The following is a 13,606-nucleotide window of genomic DNA, read 5'->3' as shown; positions in this document are numbered from 1 at the left end:
CGTGAATTATAGAGCTTGATCAGATTCATGCATCACCCTACGCTTCTAAATACTTCTGTCCACTAAACCCTTGCCAAAAACAGAAAGCCTAAAAAAGAAAAATACAAAAGCCTTTTCTCTCTCCATCCCACATAAACATCACACTAATCCTTTGGGCCATGGAGTTGATTACTTCAAATCATAGGATGTTAGAGCTTAGAAATAATCTGGCATAACCAGCTCATTTCTCAATGAGAAGCAGTCCACTGTCCACCCACTCCTGCCCCCTCCTGCTCACACCTCCGAGTTTGGGGTCCACTACTCGTCCTTCCTGCTCCTAGCCAGCTCTCTGGAGGAGTTCGGCTACCTGTGAATACCAAAGTTTTTGACGTATGCCTATTTGAATTCTAAGTGTTGGAGAATACACTTTGCTCATTTGGTGGAAACAAGAGAAACTGAAAGACCACTTTAGAAAAAAAAAAATGACAGAAGAAAATGCTTTACAAGGGCAGCTCTAGAGGGTCTCACAACAGGAGGACTGAGATGTTCCCATATGCTGACTCAAGACCAGCCACCTTCTAGAGGCTGCTGGAATTTTTCTGCCCCATATTTAAATTCCTAGCAAGAGGGACATTGAATGACCTGATGAGGGTTATTTACCCATTTTTCAATTGTGATGGAGTATTAGGCATCCCTTCCAGAACCACACAGAATCAAGGGCAGTAATCATAGAAACACAGCATCGAGGAAAACACTCTTGTTTTTCCTGCATGTGGGAAAAAATCTCCTAAAATTAACTGCTCCACTGTGGAATTTCACTTGTGTGTCATGAAGGCTAATTTTGGGGTCTTTCTGGCTTTAATGACCCAGTTTTTACACTCAAGACCTTGTGTGATTGGCCTTAATTTTGGTTCTGGACTATGTCTTGCATCCAGCTTATCCCACAACTTTAAAAAGAGCAAATCTGCTACCCTCCTCACCTTGTTCTTGATTACTCTTTAGCTAAGGCAGTCTCATCTCTTAGCTCCATAAGGAACAAGTTGGGAAGAAACAGATTCAGGAGAAAGGGGATCACCTGAGCTTCTACAGATGGTCCGGGGCAGGTTTAGAACTAGAATCCAGGTTATCCTCAATCCTCATCGAGTGCTCTTTCCTACTGGATGGAATTATTCTCAGTCTACATTTGAGAGCTAATGGGAAGAGGAAACTGGAGCTCTTGCCAGGGAATCAACACACTAAAAAAGGATTTAAAAGTGTTATTTATGCCTTTGGTATGCCAGACTGGGGCTGTGATGCATATACATGAAAAGTTAGACATAGAAAGTCAGCAGTATTGTCCTGCTGGAATTGTATAATTATTAAGAAGATGGATGGGTAGTTTTGAATAGAAAGCTTTAAAGGACTTTGTGCTTTGTCATACATGTGACAGGTGGGAAAAGAGAGGGGCCAGGGAGAGGACTGGAGGTAAATGCCAGAAGCTGAGAGACCAGGGAAGAGCCCGGCTATCAGTTACCCAAGCTCTGTTATGACATGGCATTTCCCTGACCTCTCACTTTGGGAGTGAAGAGCTACACCAGGTGTCCATGTCCACGGCAGATGGACCTCTTTACCACCCACAGCATGCCCCTTCCAGAGAGCTTTCCTTCTTCGGAACCAAGGACTGTCATCTGAGAAGTCCCACCCCTAGGACCTCCCTGTTTTTAATAGCCCTGGTCCTAGGGGCAGAGAAAGAGAAGCATTCCAACAGACGATAATGCAAGAAGGAAACAAAACTTTCCTCTTTCCATGGCTTAGAGAGGTTACTTGAAGAAGACTATCCAAGGATGTGTTCATACAATAGGGTGAAGACTGGTTCCCTTGCGAATGAGAGAAAATGGGAAGGGTACTCTTGAGAAGCAGTAGCATCTATAGCATTGTATATGAAGACTCCAATGTGTGTTGTTTCTTGTTTTTACTTTTGCACCGGCTTTTCCAACTCGGTGTTAAGACTCACGGGGCAGTATCATTATCACTCGCCTCCATATCTCTATAGAACTTAATATGATGGTTTGTAAACAGTACATGCCTAGAAAATGTTTGTTGCTGATAAGAAAATGTAAAATTACAATTTTTTGTTTATCTTAAAAATCAATTGTATCTTAATGGAAGTTACTGATTTATTCCTCGATCTTTGCTGCATTTCCACATGTAATCCCTTAAGCCTTTTAGGTAAATCCTCAGTATTAATAGAAATATGATTTTAATCTGGATTACCATGAAGCAATTAGAATTGGCACATGGCTTCTTGATAAAATTAGAGACACATAGCAATAGAAGAGACTTAAGCTTTGGCTCTCAAACAAATGCTGTCGGTAAATAATGACTAACTTTATTTTTTTGTTGTTTTTTTAAGTAGGCTCCACACCCAAAGTGGGACAAAAACTCATGACTCTGAAATCAAGAGTCACATGCTCTACCGACCAGCTAGTTAGGTGCTCCAATAATGGCTAATTTTTCTTAAAATACTGCTATTTACTAAAATTATAGTTATTTGCATATTGTGTATGGTTAATTCTATGTGAATATGCATTATCAAATGAATATGGTTAATTATATGAATAGTTTAACAGGACTGCTATATTTGAATTATCTTTCTAAAAGTATACAATTCTGTTTTCGTTTGCTGAGACTGACACAGTACCACAAACTGGTTGGCTTACACAGCCAGAACCAAGGCTTTCACGATTTTGCAGAGTGTAAGTAGGGTTTTTTGTGTGTGGAAATGGACTCCCATTAGCCTCATCTTTCTTTAGAAGGAGGGAATGAAAGGGGATGTATGTGATGTTTGTAAAACCCCTTTATACATTTTGAAATGACAGCACCAAGTGATAAGTGTTCTGGTGAAAAATCTCTGCCTTACAGTGGCATTTCTGGTATCTTCCACCTTTGTGATTAAAGATCTTGGTGTGTTTCGTGAAGAGAAAGAATCCTGTATGCTTTGAGACGACTGGTACACCAATCCTGTAACCTGACCCTCGAACTTGCTCATGGACCCCAAACCTCTCAAGTGCTTTCAACCTCTCCTCTGGTTCTTATTGTTCTTTTCTTTTCTGTTCTTTTTTTAGATTTTTTTTTTTTATTATTTGAAAAAGAAAGAGATAGCATGAGGCAGGGGTGGGGGCCAGGGCAGAGGGAAAGGAATAAGCAGACTCCCCAGTGAGCAGAGAGTCTGATGCAGGGCCTGATCCCAGAACCCCAGCATTCTGACCTCAGCCAAAGGCAGACCCTTAACTGACTGAGCTACGCAGGTGCCCCTGGTTCTCATTGTTCTTAACTCTTTACTCCAAGTGATTCTCCATTGAGAACTGCTACTCTTTGAACTCTCTGACTCATCTCTTTTCCACTAGCATTTAAATGTGGCCAAGCCTCCTCAAATAATCTCAACACTATCTCCTCCACCTCCTACCCAATAGCTCTTCTCCTGCTAAAGTCAAATCTCTTGAAAGTGTTGTTTACGTTTCCTATTTCTGCTTCCATGCCTCCTATTCATGCCTCAACCCCATTGCCAACAAGCCTCCATCTCTACCATGTCAACAAAACTACTTCCAAGCACACCACAAAGCCCCAAACTGTTAATGGACATGCATTCCTTTTTGAGATACTCTTTTCCCAAATACCTTTCTGGCCTGTCCTTCATTTCCTCATGGAGCCCATTCTTCCATCTGCCCCTTAAATATGGAGTTCCTCAGTGCTTTGCTTGAAGTTCTCAACCCTCTTCACTCTACGTCGTCTTCCTGGGCAATCTCATTTCATTGCTGGCTTCAGTTCTCACCCTTATTTTGATGATTCCCAAATCCATCACCCCAGTTTCCTTTGCATCAAAGCCAGAGAACCACCGGCTTCCTAGATACCTTCTTGCAGGTGTCCGATGGCCTTTCAGGTGTAGTATTCTGAACCTGAACTCATTATCTTCCCCACAAAACTGCCTTCCTCCTGTGTCCCTTATCTCAGTGATGGACATCACCATCTCTCCAGGGGCCCAAGGCTAAAACATGGTCAATGTCCTCTACTCTTACCCCCTGTATACCCCCTACATCATCCATGTTCAACCCCTCTCCTCTCTTTCCTGGATTATACCCTCCTCACTAGCCTTCCTCCCTCTACTTATAGAACTCGGTTTTTATGTCACTTCCTCCAGGACCTCTTTCCTGACCCAGGAAGTCTCAGTGAGGTGACATTCTAAGTAACTCCATGAACCAGTCACCCTGTCCTGTAATTCCTGTTCATTTGTCTGTTTTCTTCTCTCTTTACCACCTGCACATTAACACACTACCAGGGTAGCTCAGTGTCATCACAGGGGCCCTTGTAAGAAGGATTTGACCCAAAGGTCCTAGCTTTGAGGATAAAGGACCTATAAGCAAAGTAATGTGGACAGCTTCTAGAAGCTGGCAGAGGGGCAAGGAAACAGATTCTCTCTCCTAGTGCCTCCATCCCTGCTGACCATTTGATATTAGCCCAATGAGACCTATGTTAGATTTCCAACCTATATACTGTAATATAATAAATTTGTGCTGCTTCAATCCTCTATATTTGTGGTAATTTGCTATGCAGCAGTGGGAAACTAATACAAATGATTATGACTATTAAACACTACTGAGGACCCTCTGCATTTGCCAAGAAACTGCTTACCTTTGACGCCTTAACCAGCTGGCTCCAAATCCTTGGCTCTGCAACCTTAACTGTGATTCTGCCTTTGGCCCTTTGATCTTAGTCATATTTTGTCTTGCTGGCATTTGAAACCTGGCTTTCTTAAATAGACTGATTTGTCTAACTCCCTTCATCAGAGTCCACTGAGCAGGTTCCCTGCCAGGTCATTCTCCTCATGAGGGGAAAGGGTATTTAGCTTGTGATAGTCCCAACACTGTTCCTCTCTTTTCCATTTCCTCAGTCCCTGCTGTGTTCGACATTTCTAGCACCTAAATCCTAGATAATGACAAGAACCTTTCCTCCAAACCATTAGGAAGATTGACCCTCATAAGAGACTAAGAGAAAGAGCGAATGTCACCTGTGTTTCTTGATGAAAGTACAGACATCTTGGTTAGCTTTCATGGCTTCCTTAATGTTGTCCCAATCTACTTGACTGAGGGGACATCTAGATATTCTTCAATCGAAATGTGCAATCCAATCACAGTGGTGCCTTAAGATATTTTTGATTTCATGGCTTCTTAACTCATGTCCATCATCTAACAAATATTTACCAAGTGCTTTTCTAATACCTGTTCTGGGCATGGGAAATGGTACAAAAAAGTAAGACCGATTGAAGTGAGTCAAATAATGGTTATGCTATTAAAGAACTCACAACCTAATGAAGGACATTAAAATATGTCTGCAAAAGTTCAATCAGTTCTGACAGTGAATGAGAGGGATACATGCCAGGTATTCTGGGAGCTCAGTGGAAGGAGGGACTGAACTTGTCTTCTTTGTGATTCCTTCCTCCACTCAGAAGAAGCTATACTTTCAAAGAAAGAGCTCAGGGCTCGGGAGCTAGAAAGCTGGATTTCAACCTCAATTCTATAATTAATTTCTTGGTGAATTGGGTGAATTACTGAGTACTTATTCATGAAGGGAAAAAATGGAATGGATAATACTCATAGAATTGGGAGTAGCAAAAGTGAGAATTAATAATGCTCTGTAATCTTAAAAAGAACGTGCCACTCCAAAATATGCCACTTTGGCCTAAGGATTATGTTTTTGCTGAAGGCAATTAAGATACAACAAACACATAAGGAGCTTTTTTCCTTCCCTCTTTTGATTTAAACACAGGACATACATTTCCCTTTGTGGAGGTGCTCCCCCCTCTCCTCTCCTGTACCAGAAAGAGAACAACCGGAGACAGAAAGTCAATACAGAGATGAATCTGCACAAACAAACCTTTCTAAAATAAACTTACCTCCATTAGTTCTCTCCATGTTTACCTTCCCATAGTTTACCAACCTTAGATATCCAAACTCCTTTTTTTTTTTTTTAAGATTTTATTTATTTATTTGACAGAGAGAGATCACAAGTAGGCAGAGAGGCAGGCGAGAGAGAAGGGGGTAAGCAGGCTCCCTGCCGAGTGGAGAGCCTGATGCGGGACTGGATCCCAGGACCCTGAGATCATGACCTGAGCTGAAGGCAGAGGCTTTAACCCACTGAGCCACCCAGGCGCCCCCCAAACTCCTTTTCCTTTATCTTCTCACTTCCCTGCAATTGATTGCCCTTTGTTAAAATGGTAGATAAACCCCAGGGTAAGCCACTTCTTTACGCCCTCCCTTCTTTTCTATGGAGGCTTCAGTGGGCATAAACAGTAAAATACTGCCATCAGGGATGCCTGGGTGGCTCAGTTGGTTGAGCTGCTTCCTTCAGCTCAGGTTGTGATCCTGGGGTCCTGGGATGGAATCCCACATCGGGCTTCTTGCTCAGGGGGGAGCCTGGTTCTCTCTCTGCCTCTGCCTGCCACTCTCCCTGCTTGTGCGCTCTCTCTCTGACAAATAAATAAACAAGGTCTTTAAAAAAATACTGAAATCATGGGGAACCCTCCGACACTGTTGGTGGGAATGCAAGCTAGTGCAACCACTCTGGAAAACAGCTTGGAGGTTCCTCAAAATGTTGAAAATAGGACTACCCTATGACCCAGCAATTGCACTACTGGGTATTTACCCTAAAGATACAAACGTAGGGATCCGAAGGGGCACGTGCACCCGAATGTTTATAGCAGCAATGTCTACAATAGCCAAACTATGGAAAGAACCTAGGTGCCCATCAACAGATGAATGGATAAAGAAGATGTGGTATATATACACAATGGAATACTATGCAGCCATCAAAAGAAATGAAATCTTGCCATTTGCGATGACGTGGAATGAACTAGAGGGTATCATCTTAACGAAATAAGTCAATCGGAGAAAGAAAACTATCATATGATCTCCCTGATATGAGGAAGTGGAGATGCAACATGGGGGGTTAAGGGGGGTAGGAGAAGAATGAATGAAACAAGATGGGATTGGGAGGGAGACAAACCATAAGTGACTCTTAATCTCACAAAACAAACTGAGGGTTGCTGGGGGGAGGGGGCTTAAGAGAGGGGGGTGGGGTTATGGACACTGGGGAGGGTATGTGCTATGGTGAGTGCTGTGAAGTGTGTAAACCTGGCGATTCACAGACCTGTATCCCTGGGGATAAAAATACATTATATGTTTATAAAAAATTAAAAAATAATAAAAAAGTAAAAAATAAACAAGCAAAAAAAATTAAATCAGTAGTAGATTTTTAGCAAAAAAAAAAAAATACTGCCATCAAATAAAATTTGTATGCTTTTTTTCCTGTTAACCTGTCTTTTGTCAGTTTCATTCATGGGTCTCAGTCACAGAACATAAAAGGGTAGAGCAAAGACTTTTCTCCTTCCCTACACTTATTCAAATAAACCTATTGTTTACAGTTGGGGCCATATGCCATTTTCTCCCCTTCTTTTATACATATAGTGTAAATTTTTAGTGGTCATCATTAAGGACTTTTTCTCCCATAAACTGTTTGTACATAAATGTACCTGTCAATGAATTACTGTCAAATGAACAATCTGAACCCTTTCGAGACTCAAAAACAGAACAGACCGCTGGAGCCCTGTGTGTATCTCATATAAGCCCCTTTAATGTGTTGCCATATTAAGTTGTACAAATTTTAAAGACAGGCATATTAGCCAAGATTCTTATGTTGGAAATGATAAAACTCAAATTAACCTAGTTTAAACAGAAGATGGCAAGCTGCACACAAAATCAAATGGTGGGAAGTATGGGGATGGAGCTGGACTTGGGGAGACCTGGGATGAAAACACGATCATTCTCTCGCCTCCTCTTCTCTCCTTGATTTCCTCCTTCTCTGCTCCTCTCTGCATCATAACCTCACGGTTTCAAGATGCTTCCCCCCAAGGCTTCTTACTTTATAGTCTCAGACTAAAAAAGAAATTCTCTTTCCTTGAGTTAAAAAGAGAAACATTCTCGGGTGCCCAGCTGGCTCAGTCAGAAAAGCATGAGATTCTTGATCTCCAGGTTCTGAGGTCAAGCCCCAGATTGATTATTTAAGAGATTAAATAAACTTAGAAGAGAAAAGGAAAGGAAAGAAAAGAAAAGGAAAGACAAGACAAGCATACTGGTAAAGGCTTATTATCTGGGTGACTTAAGTTGCATGCTCACCCCTGGGGTCAAAGTAGGGGGTTTGTTACCAGAAGAAGGATGAGGCAGGAGAAAGTTACTGGTAATGGAAAACAGTAGCCACAACCCTGGGACCATTTCCTGTTCAATTGCCCAAATGATCATTATCTTCCCTATAGAGAAGGCAATCCTCTTTAATGTTGCAGGAGTGTTGTTATCCTGAAGGAAGCCAGAGATGAGGACCATGTTTAATGTAAAAATATCACAGGACTGATTTTTGAGGACAGAATAGCTTTTGTTCTTCAGACTGTCCCATTGGCCAGCTCCCTGTAACTTAGGTTGGAGTCTAGAGAAGGGTCACTTTGTCTCAGCACAGTTGACATTTGGGGCCTTGTTGTGGGGGGGTTGCAGAAGGTTCAGCCACATCTCTGGATTTACTTTCTAGATGATGGTAGCACCCTTCCTCTCCAGTCATAAAAAAACGGTGATGTGTACAGACATTACATCCTCTGAGAGACAAGATTGCCTTTGGCTAAGAACAATTGGTCTGGAAGAAAAGAGATACAGAGGAAAAAAAAGTAAGTGAAGAGGAAAGAGCTGATGTCCAGGGCACCAGTGGAAGCAGCACTACAGTGTGTTACCAAGGATGTGATGGGTAGGTTAGCAGAGCTCCTTGGTGAAACACCTCTGAGACTACTTGAAGTGGGGTAGCTGGTTTCTGTTAAACAGGCTGAACCTGGAGAAATATTTTTGTTATTTTTGACAGTTTTGTGACCTATTTTACCTTTGGGTTAAGGTGACTGAGAAACAGTAACGTTTGAATGAAAGCATGATGTTAATGAATAAAATTAACAATTTTTTTTTTCTTAATGGCAGGGTTAAATTCATACATTACTGCTGTGGAATTAGAATTTTAGAAGTGTCAGTTATATTAGTCTACATTACGCTGCTGTAAAATAGTGATGAATTTCCTGTGAAAATTGATCCCACACAGATCATTCTAAGATTAGAAATTAAAATTCTCATGTATTACCAAGTGTTCAATTTAAATGCCATGGTAAGTGGCCTAAAGATGAGAGGATGATTGAAACAGGGTCCCTGAGATAGATTTCCATGCAGTAGGTTACTCAACACTTTTTGTAAGAATTTATATCATTTAGAAGAACTTTCATTATTTTGCCTTAAAATAACAATTCTGATTCAACCTGAATGTGATTTGCAGCAGTAATGGAGCAGAAGAGAACATAATAAAAGGAGACGATGAAATTCTTTAGATAGATCTCCATTTAAAAGTTAAAGATCATGAACAGCTCTTGCTTTTTAACCTGTGCAGCATCCCTGGCCTTTGTTAAGGTAAGTCACTTACTTTACATCACTGCTCCTTCCAGGAACTACTACACCCCCTCCTGTTCCATGTGGTCCTGTCCTCCCCTCACCCCACCTACCCACGTAGCAATGATGGGCTCAGAACCTAGCCTGGGCTGATTAGACTGCCCTGGCAATTTGCATCTTGAATGGAGTAATGTTCCATAGTTTGGCTATTGTGGACATTGCTGCTATAAACATTTGGGTGCAAAAAAGATGTGAGGTATATAGATTATAGATATAGATATAATCTATCTATCTATCTATCTATATAGGAATACTTTGCAGCCATCAAAAAACCTGTAATCTTGCCATTTGTGATGACGAGGGTGGAACCAGAGGGTAAGTACTATGCTCAGTGAAATAAGTCAATCAGAGAAAGACAATTATTATTGATCTCTCTGACACGAGGAATTTGAAAGGCAGGGTGGAGGTCGTGGTGGGTAGGGAGGGAAAAATGAAACAAGATGGGATCTGGAGGGAGATAAGCCATAAGAGACTCAGTCTCAGGAAACAAAATGAGAGTTGCTGTGGGGGAGGGAGGGTGAGGGATAGGGTGGCTGGGTTATGGACATTGGAAAGGGTATGTGCTGTGGTGAGTGCTGTGAATTGTGTAAGACTGATGATTCACGGACCTGTACCCTTGAAGCAAATAATACATTATATGTTAATAAAATAATAAATAAATAAATAAATATTTTTAAAAAATGGAGTGATGTTATTTGAGTTCCCAGTCCTCAAAGATGGGTTATTTGGGTTTTCCCTCCCAGGCCTTGATTTCTCTGAGCCACCACTATCCTTCTAATAAAGTATATTCTTTCTCAAGTGATCCAGAATTCTGCCACTTAGAAGCCAAGGGAACTGTAACTGGTAGAGGAGACTCCAGCCAAAATATTGTGACTGGTTTGTCACTATGGCTAAAGGGAAAGAGAGGGAGAGTAAGCAGAGAGTACAGCATCAGAGCTGGATCTGTCCTGGCCATGTGTTAGAAGTAGGGGATCCACTGACATGTGTTTTCATTTGTTTGTTTTAAGATTGTATTTATTTATTTGACACAAAGAGAGAGAGAGAGAGAGAGAGCACAAGCAGGGGGAGTGGCAGGCAGACGGAGAGGAGAAGCAGGCTCCCCAGAGAACAGGGACCCTGATGTGGGACTCGATCCCAGAACCCCGGGATCATGACCCCAGCTGAAGGTAGCTGCTTAACCAACGGAGCCACCCAGGCACCCCCATTTGTTTGTTTTTCAGTCTTCCACTGACAGCAAGCTTATACCCAGACATAGTTATGTAGCTGCCAATGTGACCTCACAGATGTCAGGATTCCAAACATATTTAAGTAATTTTTTTTCTGACTATGATGCCTACCATTGTCCAATAATGCCATTGAGAGTACTATATCATACCTGTTTTTATAGGTTGATTCTAAAAATTGTTCCTTTTTATTTATAAAAACATTTTAATGCTACACATTATATTTGTGCTTGTTATAAAAAGTATAAACAACATAGAAAGGTATAATATGAGAAATAAAAGATCCACATGACCCCGTTTCCCAGAGAGAATAAAAATGTCACATCTAGTAAACTCAAAATGGATAAAAGATTTCAAAGTGAGGCAGGAATCTATCAAAATCCTAGAGGAGACATAGACAGTAACCTCTATGACATCAGCCGCAGAAACTTCTTTCAAGACATGTTTTAAAGGCAAGGGAAACAAAAGTGAAAATGAACTTTTGGGACTTCATCAAGATCAAAAGCTTCCACACAGCAAAGGAAACAGTCAAAAAAACAAAGAGGAAACCCACGGAATGGGAGAATATATTCACAAATGACATTACAGACAAAGGGCTGATATCGAAGATCTATAAAGAACTTCTCAAACTCAACACTCATAAAACAGATAATCACATCAAAAAATGGGCAGAAGACATGAACAGACACTTCTCCAAAGACGACATACAAATGGCTATCAGACACATGAAAAATGTTCGTCGTCATTAGCCGTCAGGGAGATTCAAATGAAAACCACATTGAGATACCACCTTATACCACTTAGAAAGGCCAAAATTAACAAGACAGTAAACATGTGTTGGAGAGGATGTGGAGAAAGAGGAACCCTCATACACTGTTGGTGCGAATTCAAGTTGGTGCAGCCACTTTGGAAAACAGTGGGGAGTTTCCTTGAGAAATTAAAAATAGAGCTACCCTATGACCCTGCAATTGCATTAATGGGTATTTATCCCAAAGATACAGATGTAGTGAAAAGAAGGGCCTTCTGTATCCTAATGTTCATAGCAGCAATGGTCACAATCACCAAACTGTGGTAAGAGCCAAGATGCCCTTCAATGGATGAATGAATAAAGATGTGGTCCAGACATACAATGGAATATTACTCAGCCGTCAGAAAGGATGACTACCCAACTTTTGTATCAACATGGACAGAACTGGAGGAGATTATGCTGAGTGAAATAAGTCAAGCAGAGAAAGTCAATTATCATATAGTTTCACAATTACTTGTGGAGAATAAGGAATAATATGGAGGGCATTAGGAGAAGGAAAGGAAAAGTGAATTGGGGGAAAATCAGAGGGGAAGATGAAGCATGAGAGACTGTGGACTCCTAGAAACAAACTGAGGGTTTTGGAGGGGAGGGGTTGGAGGGGGTGGGTGAACCTGGTGGTGGGTATTAAGGAGGTCACGTATTGCATGGAGCACTGGGTGTGGTGCATAAACAACAAATCTTAGAACATTGAAAAAATAAAATAAAAAAAAAATTTCACATCTAAGGTATTTCTAGATATAACCGGTATATTTCTGTTTTTGGTATTTCTTAGACCTTGGGACTATTTTTCATTCAGCCAAGTAGGCATTTTACAAAACTTCCTTCAAAGAAGGGGTGACAGTAGAAACAATATCTTGGGAAACAAACAACAAGCTAGAGTTGGTTTTTTATGGGTTTCAAACGGGTAGGTCCCAGAGGGAAAGCAGGGGCTCCCGTGCTTGGAAACAGAAACAGCATAAGGGAAAAAAACGATGAGGAGGAACAAAGCGTCCTAACTGCGGAGCCTGGAGAGGCTTCTCTGAGTTAAAATGATAAGAAGACAGTGAAGACATGACAAGAGGTTATGGTCCCTGGAGCCAAGACAAGCAGCCAGGTTAAGAAGAATCCTTAGATGGCAGCCGAGCTGGCATCCAGGGACACCATTATCCACCACAGTGAGGGCTCCCCATCACCAGGCTTCATTCAGCTGAATCCAATACAACTGTCACCTGTGTCAAAGAGTATGCTAGTTTTCCTTCCCATTGATGTCACACCACTTTCCAGGATCCGGCAAGAGAGGATCTCATCTGGGCCATGAAAGAGGCCCATCCCTGACCCTGTGGTCATGGCCGAAGCTGTGTGGGAGTCCCCTGGATCAGAGGGTCTGTGATAGTGGTGTGACAATGAAGTCCCAGGATCTGCGTGTAGGGGGTTACTGAATGAGGCCAGCTTGAGACTCACCCCTTTCTTTCCTCCAGAGCCAGTAAAATGGAAAAACACATGATCACACACACATCTCTTTCCTGCACTCCCTCTCTTCCTCTACTTTTACATAAACTAGATCATAATTCTATTGATTTTCGACTTCCTTTCCGCCTCTCTCTAAGTGATAAGTCTTTGGCATCAGTGTGAAAAGATCTACTAAATGTTTTTAGTGGCCACTTGAAATCCTGTTTGACTTGTCTCCACATGTTGGACTCTAGTTCTCCCACCCTCGACCCCCGTCCTTTTCCCTCTTTCCCTCTTTCTTTTGGATATTGCTAAATTGTCTTGAGTACCTTTTCACATAACTTTTTGGCACTTTCTTTGAGCTAACTATTGGAGGAGATCATGGAGAGGACGTGACTGCTGGTTGACCTGAGAGCTGGACCCAGGCAATTACAGGCTCTTCACCACCTCTACTGTCTTTGAAAGGTGCATTCAGCCCACCTTTCCCATAGTGGGAGCCACTGTAGGGACATAGTCTTGGATGGTACACATGACTGAACCCCCCCGTTAAGGCCTCTATATAAACTTTTAAGATTCTGGCAGACAGATGCAGAGGTCTCCTTGTCTTGTGG

This window comes from Mustela erminea, chromosome 4 (genome assembly GCF_009829155.1).
Source record: "Mustela erminea isolate mMusErm1 chromosome 4, mMusErm1.Pri, whole genome shotgun sequence".
In the NCBI taxonomy this organism is placed as follows: Eukaryota; Metazoa; Chordata; class Mammalia; order Carnivora; family Mustelidae; genus Mustela; species Mustela erminea.
The sequence above is the reverse complement of the archived record's forward strand: the minus strand, read 5'-3'. Positions refer to the sequence as shown.